Here is an 11,127-nt window from a genome sequence, read left to right on the forward strand (position 1 = left end):
GGACCAAATCTAGATTTTTCGCATTTTTGTTGTTTCCATGGCAACGGCGGCCATTTTGGAAATTCCAAAGTCAAATTCCAAATCTACATACACTCACATAACAAAACTTCACATAACATTTCATTGCATATAAGAAAATAACCATCACTGGAAGTTAACCAATCAAATTTTCCCCCTTTTTTAACCTGTATACAAGCTTTAGTAACCATGTAACCTCAAGTTTCCAAAATATTCTATAGAAACCCCAAATAAAAAAATAATGGTGCTTTGAAATACCCAAGATATATGTTTATGACCCAGAAATGTTTTACTGCAATGAAATGTAGGATCAATTACCTACAACTGTCAAATTCAAGGGAATATTTTTTTTCGACCTATTTTCGTATGCAACCGGATGTGACGTACTATGATTTGGCGTTTTACACCTAAAGAAGACTTTTTTGTTAAATAAACTGAATGTGACTTTTTTCCTTTGTTATACTGGTTATTTCAAGCATTCCTGTCAAGTTTTGTCATAATCAGTTCAATAGTTTGAGAAAAATCTAGTATAATGTAAGACGACATCTGCAGCGATTCGAGCTAAATTTCTTCGAAAAATCCAAACCAAGCCGCATCATGATAGAATATAGTGTGGAGCAATAAATGATCAAATATTTATCTCATCTGCCTACAAACAGTTGAATATGATACAAAAGATGACTTTAGGATGATAAATACTACCAATGGACCTCTTTGTCTTCCTTATAAGGTCTCTTTTGGTCCATTTATACCTCTCATTTCCTCAAAATTTCTACTTTATAGGCCAATAAATAAAAATTTTGGGGTAACTTTCACTCATTTATGATAGAAATGTTATAATAAATGATTAATTGAAGTATTCAAGCTGAATGAACTATCCGTATAAAAGTTTACTGTCTCCAAGGAGGTTTCAATAAGTCCTTACGTAAAACTTAAATTTACGCCGCGTTCCAGAGAGGGACATAAAAAGCTTCTCTTTTGGTGAATAATTTGTTGTTACTGCTTTAAAAATAATTTCATTTACTTAAAACTATATATTTATTAAAGTATGTCTTAGGAAAAATTTTCTAGTATAGCAGAATATAAGAAAAAAGAAGAAAAAGCTCCCCAAAACTCTAAGTATGGCTTATTCTGTCAACTTATATTCATGGTAAAGTCCTATTTCAAGGAAATTTTCTCATAAAATGTGTTTTGGAGACTCAATCCACTCAGAATATTTCATTATTAGTAATATTTCACTTAAATAGCAAGAAATTTTAACACATGAGAGTACTCACAAGGTCAAAGGTGCATGTACAGCTTCCTATATTAGGTGTAATACCACCATTGATTTTCCCCTATTAGTCTTAGTTAAATTTGCACTTTTCAAAAAATTGTGCAGAATTTATCTTTGTTTCAAATAAAGAAATACTTGGCATGAGTAAAGTTTGATCCTGTCCAGTACTATAGAAAAAACTTCACATAACATTTCATTGCATATAAGAAAATAACCATCACTGGAAGTTAACCAATCAAATTTTCCCCCTTTTCTAACCTGTATACAAGCTTTAGTAACCATGTAACCTCAAGTTTCCAAAATATTCTATAGAAACCCCAAATAAAAAAATAATGGTGCTTTGAAATACCCAAGATATATGTTTATGACCCAGAAATGTTTTACTGCAATGAAATGTAGGATCAATTACCTACAACTGTCAAATTCAAGGAAATATTTTTTTTCGACCTATTTTCGTATGCAACCGGATGTGACGTACTATGATTTGGTGGTATTACACCTTTAGGTGTAATACCACCATTGATTTTCCCCTATTAGTCTTTGTTAAATTTGCACTTTTCAAAAAATTGTGCAGAATTTATCTTTGTTTCAAATAAAGAAATACTTGGCATGAGTAAAGTTTGATCCTGTCCAGTACTATAGAAAAAACTTCACATAACATTTAATTGCATATAAGAAAACAACCATCACTGGAAGTTAACCAATCAAATTTTCCCCTTTTTTTAACCTGTATACAAGCTTTAGTAACCATGTAACCTCAAGTTTCCAAAATATTCTATAGAAACCCCAAATAAAAAAATAATGGTGCTTTGAAATACCCAAGATATATGTTTATGACCCAGAAATGTTTTACTGCAATGAAATGTAGGATCAATTACCTACAACTGTCAAATTCAAGGGAATATTTTTTTTCGACCTATTTTCGTATGCAACCGGACATGACGTACTATGATTTGGTGGTATTACACCTAAAGAAGACTTTTTTGTTAAATAAACTGAATGTGACTTTTTTCCTTTGTTATACTGGTTATTTCAAGCATTCCTGTCAAGTTTTGTCATAATCAGTTCAATAGTTTGAGAAAAATCTAGTATAATGTAAGACGACATCTGCAGCGATTCAAGCTAAATTTCTTCGAAAAATCCAAACCAAGCCGCATCATGATAGAATATAGTGTGGACCAATAAATGATCAAATATTTATCTCATCTGCCTACAAACAGTTGAATATGATACAAAAGATGACTTTAGGATGATAAATACTACCAATGGACCTCTTTGTCTTCCTTATAAGGTCTCTTTTGGTCCATTTATACCTCTCATTTCCTCAAAATTTCTACTTTATAGGCCAATAAATAAAAATTTTGGGGTAACTTTCACTCATTTATGATAGAAATGTTATAATAAATGATTAATTGAAGTATTCAAGCTGAATGAACTATCCGTATAAAAGTTTACTGTCTCCAAGGAGGTTTCAATAAGTCCTTACGTAAAACTTAAATTTACGCCGCGTTCCAGAGAGGGACATAAAAAGCTTCTCTTTTGGTGAATAATTTGTTGTTACTGCTTTAAAAATAATTTCATTTACTTAAAACTATATATTTATTAAAGTATGTCTTAGGAAAAATTTTCTAGTATAGCAGAATATAAGAAAAAAGAAGAAAAAGCTCCCCAAAACTCTAAGTATGGCTTATTCTGTCAACTTATATTCATGGTAAAGTCCTATTTCAAGGAAATTTTCTCATAAAATGTGTTTTGGAGACTCAATCCACTCAGAATATTTCATTATTAGTAATATTTCACTTAAATAGCAAGAAATTTTAACACATGAGAGTACTCACAAGGTCAAAGGTGCATGTACAGCTTCCTATATTAGGTGTAATACCACCATTGATTTTCCCCTATTAGTCTTTGTTAAATTTGCACTTTTCAAAAAATTGTGCAGCATTTATCTTTGTTTCAAATAAAGAAATACTTGGCATGAGTAAAGTTTGATCTTGTCCAGTACTATAGAAAAAACTTCACATAACATTTCATTGCATATAAGAAAATAACCATCACTGGAAGTTAACCAATCAAATTTTCCCCCTTTTTTAACCTGTATACAAGCTTTAGTAACCATGTAACCTCAAGTTTCCAAAATATTCTATAGAAACCCCAAATAAAAAAATAATGGTGCTTTGAAATACCCAAGATATATGTTTATGACCCAGAAATGTTTTACTGCAATGAAATGTAGAATCAATTACCTACAACTGTCAAATTCAAGGAAATATTTTTTTTCGACCTATTTTCGTATGCAACCGGATGTGACGTACTATGATTTGGTGGTATTACACCTTTAGGTGTAATACCACCATTGATTTTCCCCTATTAGTCTTTGTTAAATTTGCACTTTTCAAAAAATTGTGCAGAATTTATCTTTGTTTCAAATAAAGAAATACTTGGCATGAGTAAAGTTTGATCCTGTCCAGTACTATAGAAAAAATTTCACATAACATTTCATTGCATATAAGAAAATAACCATCACTGGAAGTTAACCAATCAAATTTTCCCCCTTTTTTAACCTGTATACAAGCTTTAGTAACCATGTAACCTCAAGTTTCCAAAATATTCTATAGAAACCCCAAATAAAAAAATAATGGTGCTTTGAAATACCCAAGATATATGTTTATGACTTAGAAATGTTTTACTGCAATGAAATGTAGGATCAATTACCTACAACTGTCAAATTCAAGGGAATATTTTTTTTCGACCTATTTTCGTATGCAACCGGATGTGACGTACTATGATTTGGTGGTATTACACCTAAAAAAGACTTTTTTGTTAAATAAACTGAATGTGACTTTTTTCCTTTGTTATACTGGTTATTTCAAGCATTCCTGTCAAGTTTTGTCATAATCAGTTCAATAGTTTGAGAAAAATCTAGTATAATGTAAGACGACATCTGCAGCGATTCGAGCTAAATTTCTTCGAAAAATCCAAACCAAGCCGCATCATGATAGAATATAGTGTGGACCAATAAATGATCAAATATTTATCTCATCTGCCTACAAACAGTTGGATATGATACAAAAGATGACTTTAGGATGATAAATACTACCAATGGACCTCTTTGTCTTCCTTATAAGGTCTCTTCTGGTCCATTTATACCTCTCATTTCCTCAAAATTTCTACTTTATAGGCCAATAAATAAAAATTTTGGGGTAACTTTCACTCATTTATGATAGAAATGTTATAATAAATGATTAATTGAAGTATTCAAGCTGAATGAACTATCCGTATAAAAGTTTACTGTCTCCAAGGAGGTTTCAATAAGTCCTTACGTAAAACTTAAATTTACGCCGCGTTCCAGAGAGGGACATAAAAAGCTTCTCTTTTGGTGAATAATTTGTTGTTACTGCTTTAAAAATAATTTCATTTACTTAAAACTATATATTTATTAAAGTATTTCTTAGGAAAATTTTTCTAGTATAGCAGAATATAAGAAAAAAGGAGAAAAAGCTCCCCAAAACTCTAAGTATGGCTTATTCTGTCAACTAATATTCATGGTAAAGTCCTATTTCAAGGAAATTTTCTCATAAAATGTGTTTTGGAGACTCAATCCACTCAGAATATTTCATTATTAGTAATATTTCACTTAAATAGCAAGAAATTTTAACACATGAGAGTACTCACAAGGTCAAAGGTGCATGTACAGCTTCCTATATTAGGTGTAATACCACCATTGATTTTCCCCTATTAGTCTTTGTTAAATTTGCACTTTTCAAAAAATTGTGCAGAATTTATCTTTGTTTCAAATAAAGAAATACTTGGCATGAGTAAAGTTTGATCCTGTCCAGTACTATAGAAAAAAATTTACATAACATTTCATTGCATATAAGAAAATAACCATCACTGGAAGTTAACCAATCAAATTTTCCCCCTTTTTTAACCTGTATACAAGCTTTAGTAACCATGTAACCTCAAGTTTCCAAAATATTCTATAGAAACCCCAAATAAAAAAATAATGGTGCTTTGAAATACCCAAGATATATGTTTATGACCCAGAAATGTTTTACTGCAATGAAATGTAGGATCAATTACCTACAACTGTCAAATTCAAGGGAATATTTTTTTTCGACCTATTTTCGTATGCAACCGGATGTGACGTACTATGATTTGGTGGTATTACACCTAAAGAAGACTTTTTTGTTAAATAAACTGAATGTGACTTTTTTCCTTTGTTATACTGGTTATTTCAAGCATTCCTGTCAAGTTTTGTCATAATCAGTTCAATAGTTTGAGAAAAATCTAGTATAATGTAAGACGACATCTGCAGCGATTCGAGCTAAATTTCTTCGAAAAATCCAAACCAAGCCGCATCATGATAGAATATAGTGTGGACCAATAAATGATCAAATATTTATCTCATCTGCCTACAAACAGTTGAATATGATACAAAAGATGACTTTAGGATGATAAATACTACCAATGGACCTCTTTGTCTTCCTTATAAGGTCTCTTCTGGTCCATTTATACCTCTCATTTCCTCAAAATTTCTACTTTATAGGCCAATAAATAAAAATTTTGGGGTAACTTTCACTCATTTATGATAGAAATGTTATAATAAATGATTAATTGAAGTATTCAAGCTGAATGAACTGTCCGTATAAAAGTTTACTGTCTCCAAGGAGGTTTCAATAAGTCCTTACGTAAAACTTAAATTTACGCCGCGTTCCAGAGAGGGACATAAAAAGCTTCTCTTTTGGTGAATAATTTGTTGTTACTGCTTTAAAAATAATTTCATTTACTTAAAACTATATATTTATTAAAGTATTTCTTAGGAAAATTTTTTCTAGTATAGCAGAATATAAGAAAAAAGGAGAAAAAGCTCCCCAAAACTCTAAGTATGGCTTATTCTGTCAACTAATATTCATGGTAAAGTCCTATTTCAAGGAAATTTACTCATAAAATGTGTTTTGGAGACTCAATCCACTCAGAATATTTCATTATTAGTAATATTTCACTTAAATAGCAAGAAATTTTAACACATGAGAGTACTCACAAGGTCAAAGGTGCATGTACAGCTTCCTATATTAGGTGTAATACCACCATTGATTTTCCCCTATTAGTCTTTGTTAAATTTGCACTTTTCAAAAAATTGTGCAGAATTTATCTTTGTTTCAAATAAAGAAATACTTGGCATGAGTAAAGTTTGATCCTGTCCAGTACTATAGAAAAAAATTTACATAACATTTCATTGCATATAAGAAAATAACCATCACTGGAAGTTAACCAATCAAATTTTCCCCTTTTTTTAACCTGTATACAAGCTTTAGTAACCATGTAACCTCAAGTTTCCAAAATATTCTATAGAAACCCCAAATAAAAAAATAATGGTGCTTTGAAATACCCAAGATATATGTTTATGACCCAGAAATGTTTTACTGCAATGAAATGTAGGATCAATTACCTACAACTGTCAAATTCAAGGGAATATTTTTTTTCGACCTATTTTCGTATGCAACCGGATGTGACGTACTATGATTTGGTGGTATTACACCTAAAGAAAACTTTTTTGTTAAATAAACTGAATGTGACTTTTTTCCTTTGTTATACTGGTTATTTCAAGCATTCCTGTCAAGTTTTGTCATAATCAGTTCAATAGTTTGAGAAAAATCTAGTATAATGTAAGACGACATCTGCAGCGATTCGAGCTAAATTTCTTCGAAAAATCCAAACCAAGCCGCATCATGATAGAATATAGTGTGGACCAATAAATGATCAAATATTTATCTCATCTGCCTACAAACAGTTGAATATGATACAAAAGATGACTTTAGGATGATAAATACTACCAATGGACCTCTTTGTCTTCCTTATAAGGTCTCTTTTGGTCCATTTATACCTCTCATTTCCTCAAAATTTCTACTTTATAGGCCAATAAATAAAAATTTTGGGGTAACTTTCACTCATTTATGATAGAAATGTTATAATAAATGATTAATTGAAGTATTCAAGCTGAATGAACTATCCGTATAAAAGTTTACTGTCTCCAAGGAGGTTTCAATAAGTCCTTACGTAAAACTTAAATTTACGCCGCGTTCCAGAGAGGGACATAAAAAGCTTCTCTTTTGGTGAATAATTTGTTGTTACTGCTTTAAAAATAATTTCATTTACTTAAAACTATATATTTATTAAAGTATGTCTTAGGAAAAATTTTCTAGTATAGCAGAATATAAGAAAAAAGAAGAAAAAGCTCCCCAAAACTCTAAGTATGGCTTATTCTGTCAACTTATATTCATGGTAAAGTCCTATTTCAAGGAAATTTTCTCATAAAATGTGTTTTGGAGACTCAATCCACTCAGAATATTTCATTATTAGTAATATTTCACTTAAATAGCAAGAAATTTTAACACATGAGAGTACTCACAAGGTCAAAGGTGCATGTACAGCTTCCTATATTAGGTGTAATACCACCATTGATTTTCCCCTATTAGTCTTTGTTAAATTTGCACTTTTCAAAAAATTGTGCAGAATTTATCTTTGTTTCAAATAAAGAAATACTTGGCATGAGTAAAGTTTGATCCTGTCCAGTACTATAGAAAAAATTTCACATAACATTCCATTGCATATAAGAAAATAACCATCACTGGAAGTTAACCAATCAAATTTTCCCCCTTTTTTAACCTGTATACAAGCTTTAGTATCCATGTAACCTCAAGTTTCCAAAATATTCTATAGAAACCCCAAATAAAAAAATAATGGTGCTTTGAAATACCCAAGATATATGTTTATGACCCAGAAATGTTTTACTGCAATGAAATGTAGGATCAATTACCTACAACTGTCAAATTCAAGGAAATATTTTTTTTCGACCTATTTTCGTATGCAACCGGATGTGACGTACTATGATTTGGTGGTATTACACCTTTAGGTGTAATACCACCATTGATTTTCCCCTATTAGTCTTTGTTAAATTTGCACTTTTCAAAAAATTGTGCAGAATTTATCTTTGTTTCAAATAAAGAAATACTTGGCATGAGTAAAGTTTGATCCTGTCCAGTACTATAGAAAAAATTTCACATAACATTTCATTGCATATAAGAAAATAACCATCACTGGAAGTTAACCAATCAAATTTTCCCCCTTTTTTAACCTGTATACAAGCTTTAGTATCCATGTAACCTCAAGTTTCCAAAATATTCTATAGAAACCCCAAATAAAAAAATAATGGTGCTTTGAAATACCCAAGATATATGTTTATGACCCAGAAATGTTTTACTGCAATGAAATGTAGGATCAATTACCTACAACTGTCAAATTCAAGGAAATATTTTTTTTCGACCTATTTTCGTATGCAACCGGATGTGACGTACTATGATTTGGTGGTATTACACCTTTAGGTGTAATACCACCATTGATTTTCCCCTATTAGTCTTTGTTAAATTTGCACTTTTCAAAAAATTGTGCAGAATTTATCTTTGTTTCAAATAAAGAAATACTTGGCATGAGTAAAGTTTGATCCTGTCCAGTACTATAGAAAAAATTTCACATAACATTTCATTGCATATAAGAAAATAACCATCACTGGAAATTAACCAATCAAATTTTCCCCCTTTTTTAACCTGTATACAAGCTTTAGTATCCATGTAACCTCAAGTTTCCAAAATATTCTATAGAAACCCCAAATAAAAAAATAATGGTGCTTTGAAATACCCAAGATATATGTTTATGACCCAGAAATGTTTTACTGCAATGAAATGTAGGATCAATTACCTACAACTGTCAAATTCAAGGAAATATTTTTTTTCGACCTATTTTCGTATGCAACCGGATGTGACGTACTATGATTTGGCGTTTTACACCTAAAGAAGACTTTTTTTGTTAAATAAACTGAATGTGACTTTTTTCCTTTGTTATACTGGTTATTTCAAGCATTCCTGTCAAGTTTTGTCATAATCAGTTCAATAGTTTGAGAAAAATCTAGTATAATGTAAGACGACATCTGCAGCGATTCGAGCTAAATTTCTTCGAAAAATCCAAACCAAGCCGCATCATGATAGAATATTGTGTGGACCAATAAATGATCAAATATTTATCTCATCTGCCTACAAACAGTTGAATATGATACAAAAGATGACTTTAGGATGATAAATACTACCAATGGACCTCTTTGTCTTCCTTATAAGGTCTCTTCTGGTCCATTTATACCTCTCATTTCCTCAAAATTTCTACTTTATAGGCCAATAAATAAAAATTTTGGGGTAACTTTCACTCATTTATGATAGAAATGTTATAATAAATGATTAATTGAAGTATTCAAGCTGAATGAACTATCCGTATAAAAGTTTACTGTCTCCAAGGAGGTTTCAATAAGTCCTTACGTAAAACTTAAATTTACGCCGCGTTCCAGAGAGGGACATAAAAAGCTTCTCTTTTGGTGAATAATTTGTTGTTACTGCTTTAAAAATAATTTCATTTACTTAAAACTATATATTTATTAAAGTATTTCTTAGGAAATTTTTTTCTAGTATAGCAGAATATAAGAAAAAAGGAGAAAAAGCTCCCCAAAACTCTAAGTATGGCTTATTCTGTCAACTAATATTCATGGTAAAGTCCTATTTCAAGGAAATTTTCTCATAAAATGTGTTTTGGAGACTCAATCCACTCAGAATATTTCATTATTAGTAATATTTCACTTAAATAGCAAGAAATTTTAACACATGAGAGTACTCACAAGGTCAAAGGTGCATGTACAGCTTCCTATATTAGGTGTAATACCACCATTGATTTTCCCCTATTAGTCTTTGTTAAATTTGCACTTTTCAAAAAATTGTGCAGAATTTATCTTTGTTTCAAATAAAGAAATACTTGGCATGAGTAAAGTTTGATCCTGTCCAGTACTATAGAAAAAATTTCACATAACATTTCATTGCATATAAGAAAATAACCATCACTGGAAGTTAACCAATCAAATTTTCCCCCTTTTTTAACCTGTATACAAGCTTTAGTAACCATGTAACCTCAAGTTTCCAAAATATTCTATAGAAACCCCAAATAAAAAAATAATGGTGCTTTAAAAAACCCAAGATATATGTTTATGACCCAGAAATGTTTTACTGCAATGAAATGTAGGATCAATTACCTACAACTGTCAAATTCAAGGGAATATTTTTTTTCGACCTATTTTCGTATGCAACCGGATGTGACGTACTATGATTTGGTGGTATTACACCTAAAGAAGACTTTTTTGTTAAATAAACTGAATGTGACTTTTTTCCTTTGTTATACTGGTTATTTCAAGCATTCCTGTCAAGTTTTGTCATAATCAGTTCGATAGTTTGAGAAAAATCTAGTATAATGTAAGACGACATCTGCAGCGATTCGAGCTAAATTTCTTCGAAAAATCCAAACCAAGCCGCATCATGATAGAATATAGTGTGGACCAATAAATGATCAAATATTTATCTCATCTGCCTACAAACAGTTGAATATGATACAAAAGATGACTTTAGGATGATAAATACTACCAATGGACCTCTTTGTCTTCCTTATTAGGTCTCTTCTGGTCCATTTATACCTCTCATTTCCTCAAAATTTCTACTTTATAGGCCAATAAATAAAAATTTTGGGGTAACTTTCACTCATTTATGATAGAAATGTTATAATAAATGATTAATTGAAGTATTCAAGCTGAATGAACTATCCGTATAAAAGTTTACTGTCTCCAAGGAGGTTTCAATAAGTCCTTACGTAAAACTTAAATTTACGCCGCGTTCCAGAGAGGGACATAAAAAGCTTCTCTTTTGGTGAATAATTTGTTGTTACTGCTTTAAAAATAATTTCATTTA

The 11,127-nt window shown here is 30.7% G+C and overlaps 1 long non-coding RNA gene across 4 annotated transcripts; it reads right to left on the reverse strand.

The window, feature by feature from the left end:
• Positions 1–442: 442 nt before the first annotated feature.
• Positions 443–10,415, reverse strand: LOC127703305 (uncharacterized). Of its 4 annotated transcripts, none has more exons than XR_007982920.1 (4): positions 9,142–10,415; positions 4,010–4,099; positions 2,263–3,540; positions 443–1,793 (listed from the first exon to the last, which is right to left on the reverse strand). It is a non-coding gene; the product is annotated as an uncharacterized LOC127703305 (long non-coding RNA). The 4 variants fall into 4 exon arrangements; XR_007982908.1 differs by lacking the exon at positions 4,010–4,099 and adding an exon at positions 5,378–5,467; XR_007982926.1 differs by lacking the exon at positions 4,010–4,099 and adding an exon at positions 6,747–6,836.
• Positions 10,416–11,127: the final 712 nt, after the last annotated feature.

This window comes from Mytilus californianus, unplaced genomic scaffold (assembly GCF_021869535.1).
Source record: "Mytilus californianus isolate M0D057914Y unplaced genomic scaffold, xbMytCali1.0.p SCAF_1, whole genome shotgun sequence".
In the NCBI taxonomy this organism is placed as follows: domain Eukaryota; kingdom Metazoa; phylum Mollusca; class Bivalvia; order Mytilida; family Mytilidae; genus Mytilus; species Mytilus californianus.